At 44.9% G+C, this 12,256-nt stretch overlaps 1 protein-coding gene across 1 annotated transcript in view; it reads left to right on the forward strand.

Annotated features, from left to right (window-relative positions):
* The window catches only part of HS6ST2 (heparan sulfate 6-O-sulfotransferase 2), a 281,618-nt gene that overhangs the window by 234,209 nt on the left and 35,153 nt on the right, over positions 1–12,256 (forward strand). The window lies entirely within an intron of this gene.

Here is a 12,256-nt window from a genome sequence, read left to right on the forward strand (position 1 = left end):
GATCCAATTTTGGTCTCACCTGCTCTGAGCTCCACTCTGTGGTGTTTGCAGTAATTTCCACTTCCTCAGGAAAGAGGAGCTTCTCCAGAGATGGATGTTGGCAGCCCTGGGCGTCTGCCTTTTCCTCACTCAGTAGCAGTACGGGGGGGATATTTCATCCAGAAGATTCTAATCGTGTTGCCTGGAAAGCAGGGGCAATGGATACGGCAGACTGTGATTCCTCAGTGGCCACTAAGTGTGGCCGTCTCATGCTTCCTGTGAGGCAGTGGTTCTCCCCACTTGATCTTAGCAGAAAGGCGGAGAAGCGATGAGGCAGTGGCTCTCAAAGGCCAGCAACGTCAGCATCACCGGGAACTTGGTAGACGTGTAAATTCTCAGGCCCGCTTCCTAGAGCTGCTGAATCAGAGACTGTGGGTAGGACCCAGCTATCTGGGTTTTACAAGTTCTCCAGGTTATTCTCATGTCTAAGTCTATGAGCCACTGTTGGCAGATAAGTGTTTCAAACTAAGGATAGGCATAATTCGTTCCATTTTCTGAAAATTCTCATAACCCAGGTTTCACTGGGTTTTTTTTGATTTATGATTTTTAACACAAATCATAAATTTCATCATAGTAATTCAGCTTTACCTTTGCCTTCCCTGATTCCCCTAAGCATAGGTGGTTGCCGTCTGGTTTATTTCCCTAGTATCTTTTCACACTTGCTTTGTCCCATTTGGTACAAGGTGTTGTTTAGTATCTGTCAACGTGCTTGCCTCCTGCACCAGCCTTTGGGCCGCCTGAGGGCAGGGACCTTGTCCCACTCATCAGTATATCCCCAGGGCCCAACAGGATGAAGGGCACACAGAAAACACACAGTAAACGCTTTTGAGTGAATATATTGTTTAAAGTTTTATAAGTTTCAAAACTTTGATGTGGCCTTAAGAAGTAGGACTCGCAGAAGAGGAAACTGAGACCCAGAGAAGTTAGGTGATTCGGTGGGTCGATTACAGATCGAGAGCTTGAGGCCAAAGCTTGCCTCAATTTGGGAAAGGTAATGGCCACAGGTCCTTAAACATTGCCCTCCTGAACTCAGCTCAACTCAGGAAGCCTGAGGTACTTTGGCTCTTCAAGGGCAAAGCCCTTGATTTGCTCCCAGGCAGGCTGCCCCCATCCCCAGCCGTGATGTTACTAGTTGTGTCATCCTTGTACCATTAGGAATGCTAAGAGAGGGTGACTGAGGGTGCCAGTTCGTAAGGCACAGTGCAAAGGCTGAGAACAGGAAAAGGGAAGGGAATAATGCCAAAAAATAGGAGTGGATTTTAGCACAATCGATGGGAGGTATAGTCTCTGATATGTGGTTAGTCCTTGGGAAAAGGGAGCAAAGAGGAAGGGGCATGAGCTGCAAGTGAAGCCAAAGTCTAAAGCTCAGTTTTGCTTCTCTGCCAGGCTGCCCTCCTTACACTGAGGTGACAGCAGCCTGGGATGTACTTTGTGAGGTGTCGTTGGGAAATGGGTTGACGGTGATTGCCACCCACCACTCCCCTTGGTGTCCAGCTCGCCTTGTGACCTGTAAGCAATCTGGCTGGGCTAAGAGGATGGGGAGAAGCAGCCTATGGGCACAGACCCATAGCAGCCTATGGACCGAAAAAGGCTTGAGGCCTGTACTTTCCCTCATTAACTTTAGCATTGAACCCTATACGAGTAAGTGAACTGGCTCAGGCTCTTTCCCTTGAGCCCCTGGGTTATAAGACTTTGGAACCCTCTTGTAAATCATCACAAACTGGGGTGGAAGAAAGCGGGTTCCAGTACAGGCTGTCCCCCGCCCCAAACATCCGCTCGTTAATCACAATGGATTGCTGTCCCATCAGGCTTTGCGGCTTATCTCACAGCTTTGACTCCCACTTGGGAACGATGACTGTACATCTGACCCTGTCTCTTTCTTCTTGAGCTGCTGTGCCATCTCTCTAATTGCCTGCTGGACACTGTCCATCAACACCCCAACTCGATATGCTCCTGGCCATATCCATCATCTTCCCCTCTAGTCCAGATCCCCCTCTCAACGAATCTGTCTCTTTCACTGGCACCTCTGTTTTCCCAGTCATTCAGCTTCCAAACCTTCTCAGCAGCCTCATGTAGACTTTATTCTCATTCTCTAGATGGAGTCAGTTCTCAAGTTCAGTCATTTCCTTTTGCTATGCCGTGCGTGGTTTCCTTCTTTCCACCCGCGTAACAACTATTCTGGTCCAGGTTCCTGTCATATTTCAGGTCTCAATCACCCTAAACCATCCAATACCAGAACTATGATTTTTTTTTTTTTTTTGCTTCTCAATCCACTATCTGATGGAGGAACCCAGGGCTAGATGTGAATGCAATAGTGGTGAGACACAGTTCCAGTGGCCTCTGATAGTCTGTAGCCAACATCCAAGCTCTTGGTAAAGACTTAAGTGAATAGCCAGCCGAAATGAGAAAATAATATCACTTAGGAACTGATCATGTTCTTTCCTGATGCCAGTGAGGCATTCAGGGATGTGACCGCCTTCCCTGGGCAGAAACAGCATGTGCCAGGAGGTGAAGAGAGCAAAAGGGCAACAATAAGCTTATTGCTCCAGTCCCCAGTGCCCCTGAGGTGAGTTGTTAGAGTGAAAAGTTAATGGAAGGGGAGAGGCCAAGATAATGCGAGTGTCCCAGCTGCCTTTTCCAAGAGCTCTGCAATTACAAAGTAATTGTGCGCTTCTGTGTGAATGGTTTATCTGATCAGCTGAGTGCCCTCTGCTTTAGAGAGGAGAATCCTAAGAAAGAAGGAATTCACATGCCTCCCGGGCAGCCAGGATTAGAACTCAAGATTCCTGAGTAAATGCTTTGAATGCCTGAGGTTGTTTCTGAGAGACTGTAGCCACAATGGGCTTCACAGCAATAAAGATGAGCATTTTCTCTTGTCTAAAAACCCTCAGTCATTGCCCACAGTTAAGCAAAGGGAACCTAGGGGAGGAAGCTAAAGGAAAGCACAGCTTAGTGAACTGAACTTTCTTTGCTTGATGGTTAATAGAAATCATAGATCATGGGAAGAGGATGCTTAAAGAGACATGGACTCGACTTTAGACACTTCGGGTAGAAGAAAATGAAAAAGTTTGGAACCAAGAAAGAAAACCACTCAGGACATAACCTAGCAAGACAGAAAAATGAAATGAAGAATCCTCACCAGCTCTAATTAAAGGAAATCAATATTTGAAGAGCTGTCTTGCTCAGTAACAGGACAAGGGCAAAAATACTTCAGCAACGTGAGCCTCTTAGAAAATAGAAAAGCAGGCTTTCATGGGGAAGCAATCATGATTTAAAAGGCTTCAAAAGACAACCACTTGGTGGGTTGATATGTTGTAGAGGGCACTCAAGCACCTTTTGGGAAGGAGATAGATAAGCTGCTATGCCTGCTAGACTCTATATTTGTAAAGCACATTTCCTTATCCTGGGAGCTCTAAGAAGCCAAGGGTTACTTCTAGGGAGCAAAGAGTAGCTACCATTTCCCCAGAGAGACTTGAAGTAAACCCTTAACAATAGCTTGGGTTTCATCTCTGTTACCACTTACAAGCACACACACTGGAAAAACACTGAAAGCCATACAAATGCAACAGACTTTCTGTTGTTATTCGCGGCACTAGCCAACCATCCGAGCAAGTCCTTTCTAAGCTCACCTCTTTGTGATCCACGTGATGATCAACCATCAGTAACTGGAATCCAGTTTTCCCAGACCGTTCTTCCTTAGGCGTGGAAAATATGGGACATGTGTGTCACCACTTCCTTCTCTCCCACCGGTGCCAGACATTGATACAGTTGGCACTCCTTTTCCACTGAGCCGAAATGCAGCTTTTTCATTTATTTGTTCAACAAATATTTTTTGGAGCACCCTCTTAAGAGCTAGTTGGAGAGATGGATAAACAGTAAAATATAAACAACACTACAGGCACCACATGCTAAGTGCCAAAAAAAGATATGTAGACAATGAGTATTATAGCCCAACTCTCTCTTCCGAAATACAATTTCAAATTCCTAGGGCCCTGAAAATTATTTTTTAAAAATTCAGTGCTGTTTTAGTTAGAGCAACACAACTATTTCTCATGGGTCTGAGACGGATTAATTCCAAAAAGAGCTTACGAAGTACTACCGGAAATGCAGAAGTTTCTGTATGCCACCCATCAAGAAAGTGAGTCGAGGGTGTTTGAAACTGCTAGGTTCTTCTCCCTCAAGTACCTCTCTGACCTAAGAGAAAAATCCAGATTGGAGTGGATCTGATTGCCATTTTGGGTTAAGTACCCTGGATGCCATTTCAGCATCAAATTATTCAATCAGAAACACTTTGAAAATGCTGAAGAGTTGGGTTAGTCACAGTTTTCCCACCTGGATACAATGTGCATAATACTGCAGGATTTTATTTTTCACTTTTCTGGTGTTGGAGACATTTGTGGAGCCGATGGAAAATGGTTTACGATACATGTTGATGGACAGCCGACCAAACAGACAGAGCGAGTGCTGGCATTCATTAAATTTTCCTGTCAGGAATCCACCTGGAATTGTATCCATAGGTCTTTGATGAGGCCGGCTTGGGAGGGAGAGAGGAAAGAATCTTACCCCAGGAAAAAGATAGCTACTCCTGAGGAGTGGGAGAAGCCTGGATCCATGCCCCCTGGGATTTCAGGCCATAGCTTTTAATATCCCAAAGAGGAGATGAAAGTCAAAAGGGCTGACAAGTGGTCTAGAGACAGACAGAATAATGACAACTGGGGTGCGCCTGTTTCAGATGTGTAAGTTGGAAACTAGCTCTAATTCCAGGCAGCCCCCGCCAATCTCATATACCCCCAAGTTATCATCCAGGTATCCTAAAAGCAGGCAGGGCTTATTCCTGTAAGTCCCTGGGATTGCCACATGCTTCTTTCAGTGGTCAGCATCCTTGGCAGCATCTTAATCTTTGGATCATTGACCCATGTTTTTCCAGATCTCTGAGGCTCCCAGACAGTCTACAGTTGCAAGATTTTCTCTTTCTCTCTCGTGGAGCACTTCTGGAAAACTTGAGGTCTCTCTTTCTCAAAGTTTCAGAATCATAGCATCTTGTCCAGACTTACGTACTCAGCCTGGAACTTTGAGGGGTAGCTCTTTTCCCTCAGTGTTAGGCCAACCTTTCTATACAACAGTTCCTTAGTACATCTACAGAATTAAACTCCTAGGATCCAAGCCTGCCACCATTCTGCTGGCCACTCCCCCACTTTCAGATACCTTTTGCCACTGTCAGTGGACAAACATTTTGAGTTACTTGATTACTTTCACCTCCAGTCTTGGTGCCGTACCTTCCGTCTGTGATTTTTCTCTGAGCAAGTTTTGTGTTTATTCCACTCAGATCTGCCCTTAAAGGATTTGGCACTTGGTCAGAGGGGGTCCTTATTTCGATCACTTAAAGGAAGACTGCTCCAGGACCACCACCTCCTCCCACCTCCATAGCAGCTGTTAATAAGGCCGCCACGGCCAGCTGACAGCTTTCCCGGATGTCCTGCGGTGCCCTGCGTTGAGCTTAAAGAGGGTCACCTGTCATGCAGATTTTAAAGGACCCTTGGCTCGCAAGGCACAGACTTGGGAATACAGCAGTGGGAATGGGTGTCTTTTATTCAAAAGAACGTGGATGCCTGAACTCAGTGACTCGGGAGACAGGGTGTTGAGTGACCACCTACTATTCTGAACCTAGCAGCCTGCAAGATCAAAAGATCCCTTGTTTCAGAAGGCTTCCATCAAAGTCCCCCACTGCCTCCAGTTTGAGTGAGGGGGTGGGAGGAGGAAGGCTCAGTGGCCAGTGAGCTGAATGTGGAAGTGAGGGAATTGAGACCCGCTTGAATTTTGCAACACACAGCGTATTTCATCCCCTGCATGAGACTGCAGCAGCCTTCTGGAAGAGACACTTTTGAATTCTTCTGAGTTCCAGTCTTTTGTCCAGTTATCACTTCGTTTCTGAGGGGGGTTCTGAATGGGGATGATAGCTGCTATGGTCCCAGGGATGGTTAAGGAGTTCTTTGCCAGGAAGTCAGCGTGGATGGGCAGGGGCAGTGCTGCATGAGTTCTTCAGCACTTTGTCTCAGCGGGCTTCTGACACCTCCTGGGAGACAGACTGTGCGCCTACTCTCTCCAGAGCCACCCACCCCAGCAGAAGGATTGGCGCTCACCTTGGTGACTCCCACGTCAAAGGAGTGCTTTGGAGCCCTCCCGGACACTGAATCCTACCTGCTGGAACTTTCGCTATCTGTCTGATCAGCCCTGTGCTCACACACATCTGTATTGCCTCGGCAATCGCCAGGAACCCGTGATTATCTCTTGTTCCAGTCACATCCACGTAGCCACTTAAAGTTGATGGATGTGAGGCAGAATACCTTTTGTGACCCACCCTCTCACCCTACCTCACCCCACATCTAAATACAGCTGCTTGCAGGCGCCTATTCCTGAGGTACTTAAAAGATTCATAAATATCTGGAAAGCTCTTTGACATTCTCTGAGACAATATTCTGTGCCCTTGGAAGGTTCTATTATACTCATTGAAAGCCAAGATATGCATTTTTCTTCTTTACCTTCACTTTTTGTAAAAGGTTATGCTGACGTAGATCTTAGTAACAAAAAAAAATTCTTTCTGATGAAATCAGGATAAATAATTCCACACATCATCAAGTGGGGAAAAAGGCTTTGAATTGGTTTCCATGGAAATCTGGAGATGAAGTAAAGTAATAATTTCAAGGCAGAGCAGCTGAATTGAAGATAATGGTAAAAATAGTTTGATAAAGAAAATAGAATAAAGTAATCAAGAAGCCTCCAATCAATTATTCCTTTTTGTTTACCTTCAAGTGATTAATTTGTCTGCGTTTATTAACCTGAAGAGATTAAGCAGACCTTCCTAGTGATTTATTTCGTAATTGTTTCCAAGGTTTGACATAAGCTGTGGAGTTATTGAAGGTGGAGATCTAAATTCAATTACTCATGAAGCAGGTGGTGCTTCACCTGAAAGAATATCTGAATTCACGGCCTTCCCATGTTAACATTATGAGTGAAAATTATTAATTTATCTGATAGTATCTCCCAAAGACTTTTAGAAGTCATTTGGCATCCACATACTTCACAACAAGTCAGCAGCTTCAGAACTGAACTTGAAGTACAGAGAGCCCAGAGACAGGAAATAAAGTATTTTATGTTAAAGACTAGTTAATTTTTTTGGCCAGAGCCTCTCTTGAGGCCTGGGCTGTGGCACTGTCATTAATGGCATCCACCAGCTCAAGCTTTGAATGCCAAAAGAATAGCTTTCTTTGAACTTGACCAATGGTTCCCACTCTCTGTACCTTTGAAGGACAGCACTGGATAAGATCACGCTTTATTTTGACAGGCGAGAGAGACACATGCATGCACACACACACACACACACGGGGGGGCGTGGGGGGGAGAAGAGAGAGATTAAGATATTGAAAGAGAGATGCCTTGAAAGTCTTTAAATGAAATAACTAATTTCTTTTTGTCTCTGTGGTCATTGTTGTATATATTTTTCTATTCTTTCTGTGGGTGTAGTAAGGATAGACGGGGTTCTCCAAACACTAATCCAGGCGCCAACTCTCCGTCATCCACAAAGTCCCGGAACACATCTAAGAACGGGAAGTAAGTGAAAAGTGCCCCTGTGCATCCAACATAGCTGTCACCAAGCCATGTACTGTCCTCATTTTGTCATTCATTCATATTCATTCAAAGATTTGCAGAATGCCTTCTGTGTGCTTTGCTTTGGGCTAGTCACTGGGGAATTTAAATGAGTAAGGAATGTGTCAGGAATATTGGGTGCATGAAGAACTAAAGAAGGGGAGGAGAGGGAGGGGGAAGTCAAGAGATGGCTTTGGAAAGATAGCTTTTAGGGCTGATTGTGATGGGTAAGGACTTATAGCAATGCAAGATTTGGACTATGAGTCTCAAAAGTTGAAGAAAGAAGAAGCAGCGGCACTGATCAATCGTTTTATGATTTGCAAAATCCATGAAAATCTGTCTTTGATCCATACACTAAGATTTGGGGTGGATTTAGAAGAATCTGGAAAGCCATTCCATAGCTATCCTGGTTTAATTACATTTGCATTGTAACCATGTCACTGATGTACATGATATGTGTATTCTTTTCCTAGCGACTAACCTGTACCATGACCTAACCCAAAACTGTCTTTTTGGTATTGCCAAAAACTTGTATTGGCTGAATATTTGTGATGTTAGATTTACCTCTTTGGGCTGATTCCAGAGAGCAACATTGGCCGACCTCTCCCTTTGGATTCAGCAGAGAATGGCAGTCTGAAACAGTGTGATCCCATGCAGATGGCATACCTCCAATTAGGCGCTCCCCCTTTGAAGTGGCTTCAGCCCTTTGGTGAATGACTCGGGTCCTCTTGTAAGCCCTCTGTCTCAGGGCTGTGGGGCATTGTGACGGGCAGAAATACAACCCCAAAGGAGAACCCAGCCTGCATCTAGGAGAAGATGAAAGATGCCTTCATCATGCTAAAAGCTCTAATCTAGCAATAAGATATATCACTACAAGAGCATGGCTTTGCCACGAAAGGTGAATTTGTAACGGTCATATATTTTATGTATTCAGCATTGGACCATAAATGCTGCACTTTGAATACGATCTTATTTTCAACTCCCAAAGTGAAAGAGCTATTGGCTCCCTTTTTTTTCTCCCTTCTCCTCCTGAATACCATTTCAGGTTTGCATATAAAGTTGAATGTGGGCTATCTTGGAGAATATCAAAAGCAGTGGTGAAGACAGAAGACGAAATCTCAGAGCAGTTAGAACTCGTTTCAGTTATTTATTGCTGAGCACCACAATCAAAATGCTGAATAAATTATGAAGGAAGGGAATTGATACACACGTTCCCAAGCAGCTGAATGTTTCCAAATCAGTCCCAATTCATCGTCAGCATGCGCCCACGGTTAACAGAGATAGCCTTGGAGAATCTCTTTGAACTCCATGCTCGCAGAAACGGCAGGCCCTGGTCTGGGTATCTTGTACACACCTGTCCTGCTGACAACTGCAGGGCACAGTCTCCGTTTATTAGACCCTCATGTATAATTAAGGATGTTTGTGATTGCTGTTGCACTTTGAAAGGAGCATTGTTTTGTTTCTTTTGGCTTTGCGGGAACCCAGACTCTTACCTTGTGAATGAAGAGTCCCCGTGGAGCAGTCGGTAGAATTGGAGTTCAGATGACATAAAGAACACATAGCTAATACCATACCCGGCTTGTTAACAGTAGGAGGCCTGCATAAATACATTCTTAAGTAGATAAACATGATCTTATATCCCACTTGCTGGATTTGGACACCTCCCAAACTTCTGCCATGGTGAGAGCCTCCCTTCCCGCACGTTCTGAGCTAGGTGTCTTTTATCTGCCATGTACGTGACTCACAGACTGCGCTGGTTCTTTACAATTTTTCTTTCTTTTCGGGGATTATTAATGAAGATTAAAAAGTTCTCCAATAGCCAGTGTTCTCTTCAAGGATATGTTTCAGGTTCCCTTTCTCTTATCTCCCATCAGTTGGCGGGAAGTTGTTGGGTTTTTTTTTTTTAAACTCTTTTCTGCACATTTTCTCCTCAGGATATTTTTGTCAACAGCAGCAGTACTGACCTTCCATGAATATGGTGAGACTATCCGGGGCGGGGGCATTTTCCCACACTCTCTAGAACAGTGTCTATCAATGTCTAGGCACATGTGTTGTTATAGTTCAGAGACAGTGGTTACTTCTGGGTTTGGGAGTGTGTGTGGGGAGGCAGGGAGCTAGGTGGGCTTCTGCTCCCTGGGATTTTCCCCGCGGTGCCTTTCACAGTGGACAGCATCCAGGGTGGGTGCCGTCCTGCTGGGTTTTCTCATGTTATTTGACCTCATGACAGGGGGATAGCAGTTTTTAAGAATTCCTCTGTTATTTTGAGGCCAGATACAGGCTGGGAGAGAGAAGGTGTCTTCTTTTCTTCTCTGGAAAGAAACTGGCCTCCTCTGTTTTTGAAGACAAGTCAAGCTGCCTCAGATATACCTCATGACTAAAAATAGTAACAACTAGTATGTGTTGAGTGAGTGCTATGGGCCAACCTCTGTCCCCGAGCGCTTGATACAATGCGTGTCATTAATTCTCACCCACCAAAAGCTCAGGAAGTAGGCACTATTATTATTTCCATTTGATACACGAGGAAATTGAGGCTTGGAGAGGATATCGTGTGCCTACATGGGGTCTCCCAATGAACAATTTTGGTAAAACCCTTCCTTAGCACCAATAATAGTAATAACAATTAGTAAAATCTATCGAGCTTTGACTCTGTGCCCTTGTGCTAGACCCTGGGCCACAGAGACAAATGCAAGATACAGTAGGTGCCCTCAAGGGACTCAGTCTTCATAGAGGACAGAGGATGGCAACACGGTGTTTACAGTGAGGTAGTCACGGGGGGCTGTTGATCTGAAGCTGGGTACCAGCCCTCTGTTTCAGGGAGGAACAGATGGAATGGGATATATCTGAGCAGCAGAGCCAGACTACCCTGGCAGTGACTTTCAGGGGGGTACATGCAGTTTCTTCTATGCTAACGGTGAGCCAAATTGACAGGACAGGGGAAAAAAGCAGTGCAGAGCCATACCACTGAGATCAGGAAGCATAGGTTTGGCAGAGGTTAATCAGAGACCAGCCAGACCAGGCCACCATATTTAATTTGGTTCCCTTCGATAATGTGAATCTGTTGTTCTGTCTGACACATCAAGCCACAGTCAATCCTTTTGCTGATCCATTGGGTTATTCCCAGCAAGCACTTAAACTGTCAAGACTGAGCATACATGGTAGCCACAAGGAGCCATTACAGATTTTCTTTTTGTACCTGAACGTGTTCACACGTCACATGAGACCAACACTTTTGCTGACCCGATAAGGACTCAAGAAGGGTCAGTCACTTTCCCAGAGTCACGCGTCTAGTTCATAGCAGAGGTCAGCCTAGAATCCTGGTTTTCTAATACTTGTCCTGTGCTCTTTCTACGGCAATGCGTGCTGCAGTTCTGCTCCCAGATGGCAAGACACTTCGGCCAATTTCACCACACAAGGCTTGGAGCCTGGTCTCAGGATGTCCAGCTGAGTGCTGTGCCCTTTTTACGTTACCATACCTGTGTGGGTGGGTTCTGTTAGCCTCTGTGAAAATGGAGCCCTTGGGGAGAAATTGGAATCATTCCACTTAAAAAAAATGTAGGGGTAGTGATGATGAAGGGAAACAGCATGTACTTTTCAAACACTTCACTTTTTCTCGAAAATAACATCATTTTGGTTGTGTTTGGACAGTTACTCTTTCTCAATATTACTGTTGAGCTATCTCGAGCCTTTAACACACCCTTTCATCAAGAAAGCAATAAAGAGAACTCGTAGATCACTATAGCTGTTCTCCTTCAAACCAGACAACCAAGGCTGAGGGTGTGTGTGTGTGTGTGTGTGTGTGTGTGTGTGTGTGTGTGTGTGTGTGTGTGTATATAACATTCAGAGGCATCAATTTAAAAATTAGATTGCAGGCAGTTGCAGATGAGGCTGGAAATGAATCAATCCTCTCAGCCTGAGGTGTTTTTCACGTAGGCTCAGGCTATGGAAAGACAAAGACCAAGTTCAATGTTCAAATACTGGTGAAGGCCAGGAATATTGCAGGACCAGGGCAGAGCACCCAAGCACAGTGCCTGGTAGACGATACCATAAATGTTGAGTTCAGTTCCATAAATATTGGCTTAAATGAATTAAGCTGGGGAGGGGATGCTAAAATGGAGAAAAAGGAGTACAGAAGGGGGATATGAGATGGTCAAGTCAATTCTTACTCACTTTACACTTCTACCAGAGCCGACCCTGGTAGCAGATGCCACAGGAAGACTGATTCCAAGCTGTTTTTGCCAAAATTGTCTCATAACGGACAGGCCTGTTTATCTTTTCAGCAGTCTCTAGATGAGCAGTCAGGAGCACATAGCTTCATAAATCAACTAAACACACCAACAGTCCTTTGGTTTTGGTTGGCAGGACCCAAACGGAAAACTTTCCTGCTTTAGAGAGAAGAGGTGAAGTCTTGCTTGTTCTGTGTGGATTCAGCGTGGTGCAGTTTTATGTTCCGACTGAGTTGTTTACATGTGCATCACTGGAGTCCATGTCCTGTGTACTATGATCTCACGATTATGTCATTTCCTCTCACTGAGAGCCATGTATTTCTTCTAAGATAGTGGGCTGTGACTACCAC

The sequence above is a fragment of the Neophocaena asiaeorientalis genome, unplaced genomic scaffold (assembly GCF_003031525.2).
Source record: "Neophocaena asiaeorientalis asiaeorientalis breed wild unplaced genomic scaffold, Neophocaena_asiaeorientalis_V1.1 scaffold950, whole genome shotgun sequence".
NCBI classification, from domain to species: Eukaryota; Metazoa; Chordata; class Mammalia; order Artiodactyla; family Phocoenidae; genus Neophocaena; species Neophocaena asiaeorientalis.